The following is a 4,498-nucleotide window of genomic DNA, read 5'->3' on the forward strand; positions in this document are numbered from 1 at the left end:
AAAATGACTTTCACATGTATTTAATAATTTGAACAAAATTAAATAAATAATCTTTGTTTGGTAAGCATTTTTTAGGGGACTATGTCCCCAAAGAGAGATAAATATAAGAGATCATTTGTAGTTAGCATATAAATTGTAAGGAGGTGGTTCCCCTAGTGGCAATATTATTTCTGAAAGAGGCAGCTAACTAGTGTCAGAGATGTGCATTGTTTGGCTATCTGAGTATATGGTATTTTTAAAAAGGCATCAATATTATAAAAAATTGAAAAGTTCCAAATAAACCTGTTCTCAAAAATAAATAAAATTCTGAAACCAAATTAAGTCAGCTCTTTTCAATTAGAGGTATAAAAAGTTTTCATCAAGAAAGAGAAACCTAAATTTACTTCAGGGGCAAACTGTTCAGTTAGTCTGGGAGCTTTTCATTATGTATATTTAAAATAAGCACCCATCTCATTGCTCTGTCCTTGAGGGAAATGCAAGCATTGAAACATTAAATGCAGATCACTTAGGCAGAACTTTTATAAAATCTGTTCTTGATAGGTAAATTAACACATTTTTGTATGTGTGTATGATAATAATGTGTTCCTTTAGACTTGGTTGTTTTGAGGGAAGAAATGTTTCTTACTACCATCCACTTCATTTGTTTACTTTATGTGCTAGGCCGATGTAGGCATTTTAAGTTATTTTGCCAGTGACATGAAACTTAAGTTGGGAAACCTAACTGTGCAAAATTTAATGCCACTACAGCGTCATGCTTTCCCATTAAATTATAATAGAGTATAACTGAGCATTTTATGTGTCCCATTCAGACTTTTAATGAGATAGTGCATCACAGCATCAAGAGTAAAAGCCAGGAGAAGTAAATCTGTAATCATTAGGTTATCTAAACAACACAAAGCTTTTTTTTCTAAATCACAGTCTATCAGAGAGCTTAGTTCAATGGTTCCAAAACTTATCTACATATCACCTGATGAGCTGTTGCAAGCAAGGAAGATGACTATCAAAGTAACACCCCTGAACACGTTTGTATCCTTCCACAGTGCTAGGTTTATTAAGTGAAACCTTCTCAGATAAACCAAATCAGATATCCACACAGGTTAACACACAGCACACAGAAAGGGGAAGTACAGTCTTATGCAGCAGAGAGAAGGGATGGAAGTCCTTAGTGTCTCCAAAGTGAGCTCTGTTAACTGGCTGCACGGGTGGTCAGCTTACACATTAGTGATGTTCTCAGGTCAAGTTTGAGTGTGGTCTGTCTGAGGTGTTCAGCTTACATGATCCTTACGGGATGGAATCCTTAGCTTATCTGCTCCTGCAGTGGGAGCTTATGAGTGGCAGTGTTTTGGAGCATTCTGGTCACCCCCTAAGGGTGTTCCCATTATGTGCCAGTTGACATTACTATCATGGCTCCCATAGAATCTGTTTTTTAAAATCCAAAATGTCCTTAATTCTTTATGCCCTATACATTCCATCCCCTGATTTCCTGGCACTATATCACAGATGGTGAGGAGGGATCACTTATATCCTAATATCACACAAATACAATACTACAATCTAATCACACATCACATTCTCACCTGGCCATGCAAGGCCAGTGGTACTTATTACACACACAACTATCAAACAATGTATCACGATCAAGTATCCAATAAAGCATAGCTATTTTATCCTTTGGTGGTACAAACTTAAATTGTACCGCCAAAGGATAAATGGTATAGGTGATACCATGGTATAGGCGTATTTATTGTGGTAGGTGTGGTTGTGTTATCTGTAGTGGATATGGTAGTTTCCTTTTCTCCATTATCTCCTCCATTGATTTACTCATAATCCTAATCCTCCGTGTTTAATGCTGGTTGATACCAGAATAAGCATGTTAGTTTGGTCATACATGAATCTGCTAAAGTCACATAGAGTTGTATCTGCGGTATAAATGTTTGTGTGCTGATTGTGTTTTCAATTTTTGAAATATTAAGCTCTGTATGTTCTTCCAGAAGTTCTCAATTCTTTATGTTCTATACATGAGCTTTAAAAACACACTGATGCCTGTTTGGAATTTTTAAAAGATCTTCAAGTGATTCAGATGTGTAGGCAACTTTGAGACCCACTGGCTTAACTCAAAATGAAGTCTTAGTAAACAGTACAAATCTATCCAGATCCTAGACCTCCTGGGGCTTTATAATGAGACGAAGTTTAGAATCCCTCCATGAATGACCACGGTCCACCATAGTAAAAAGCTAATCTTAATAATATCGTGTATGGTACTTACTTTTTAGAGTACATTAAAAAGATAATTCATTACAAATTTTGGATAAATATGATGTAAATTAATGAGTGCTTTTATTTTAATATACCAGTCCTGAAATTTTATTTCACAATTTAGTCATGCTGCCTAAGGTATAAAAATAAGGGCTAAGTCAAAAAAAAAAAAAAAAAAAAGACATTGAGGTGCTATAGAATTCCTTGTGAAGCTCTTGCTAGCCATTCCACCTTACCCACTCTCAACCAGAACCAAAACCTAGTTCTTTTCTAGTATTGAAAATTCAACATTCCTCTGTATTTTTCTTAAAAGCTTTTTCTATAAAGTAGATGAGACAAATGTATTTTAATGAACAAATGGCATTTTAATAAGAAAGCTCTTTTAAAATTAGCTCATTCTATTAAGGTTTCAATAAGTAAACCTAATATTGCAGAGAATTATGCAGTAGAAACAACAGCCAGCTTGGTCTGCAGAGTAAGCTTTGGAAATATGCAAATCAATTTCACCAGAGAAAATATCCCTGGAGTGACAAAATTTTCTTTCAGATAGAGAGTATCTGTGTGGAGAAAGGAACAGATCTCTTCTAGATAAAAATGGATGCACCAAACACTGTTTATAAAAATTTTATCACTGTTTGATTTCTGCATTTGGCAGTCAGACAACAACTAATTTGGTTTTATTTTAAAATTCCAGTGATTATAAGGTCTGCACATTCCTTGTGGGATAGCTCTTTCTCTACTAGAGCCAGACCTCAATTTTTCTTTTGCCAAATACATGGGCTGGAGAACTATAGCTGACAGGTGCTTCTTCATTGTTTCTGTCTGAGCCAGCAGCAGTGGAGTCACAGCCGATATTCTGAATCCAGGACTTTACCACTCCCTTTGCTGAGCATTTTCAGGAGACAAAGACAAGTGTTTCTGATCATGTATGATTCAAAAGTTCCTTTTCATTCTCGAGCTATATATTATTTATGTAAGAATTGGAATTACCGGCTAATTGTCTAACAGACTCAGGAGGTCTGCACATACCAGATGCAGAAGCAAGAAAGAGTGTATTAGTTAAACATTTGACTGCAAGTAGTATACTACCCACAAAATTTATCATTTCATATTTGTAATTCAGCGGTAGAGTGGTACATATTGGTTAATTTGGTGACATCGTACCATCAAAGACATGAATTTATTTTACCTTTTTTTTTTCCCTATCCTCAGCATGTTGGCATGGTTCCTTAGACTTGTCTCTTCATGGTTGCAAAATGGCTGCTGCAGTTGCATGAGTCATGTTTGCATACATCAAAGGTCAAAGGCTGAAGACAGCATATCTCTTCTTTGTGTCTTTTTTTTTAAAGTGAAGAACATTTTCCTAGGACTCCACAACAGGCTTATCCTTGCTTTCATTAGCCAGAACTGCATAATTTTCTCTTTTCTAAAACATTAGTCCACCTATCCATACAATCTATATCCCATGCATGGTGTTAATTGATGGTACTAGCTATAAAGTTCTATTCTCTTGTCAAGAATTGGGATCACAATAGTCCTTACCCATAAACCAGCTACTGAGCAGATCCAGTATCCAATAATCATAAATGTTGAGTGTCTAGGAAGAAAATGCATCCTTATTAGGGAATTTAGAACTCTAGCTTCTAAATGATGGTGTACATCCTAGCCTTTATCCTAAACTTTCTGTGCTTTAAGTTAGGCTATCCAGCTACCTGAAACAGTTTTGTTGCAGAGTTTAGAATAAACTTGAAGTTTGCGTTCCTAGTAGCCTTCTAGCAAAGTAAACTGACATTATAGTTGATTTTTTCATAGCCCTAAATTATTATTCTCCCTTAAATAAGTGCTCATGGGCATTTGCAGGTGACCATTGTTTTGTTGTTGTTGTTAACCTTATGAAACAAGACACTGAATTTGGTTGGGTATAGATATGCACAAGGCATATGCCTTGTTTTAACAAAATTCTCACTAACCGGAGATTTTAAAGGTCACTTAGTACATTCACGGAGCACAGTTTACATTATCAATAATGATTTTTGTTGACAAAGAAAGTAAATTAGATTTTGTTCATTTGAAGAAGAGGCAACTTTGTTGGTTTAATATATATAATTAAATTGAGTTGAGATGTACTTTAAATGAAAATTAAAAACAAATTAAGTAACCAGTCAATGTAATGTTTATAGTTACAACTCTCATATGTCAGGATAAGTTGAGAAAAAAGAAAGCTTTTCAGCATTGTTGGAAA

The sequence above is a fragment of the Pteropus medius genome, unplaced genomic scaffold (genome assembly GCF_902729225.1).
Source record: "Pteropus medius unplaced genomic scaffold, Ma_sr-lr_union100, whole genome shotgun sequence".
NCBI classification, from domain to species: Eukaryota; Metazoa; Chordata; class Mammalia; order Chiroptera; family Pteropodidae; genus Pteropus; species Pteropus medius.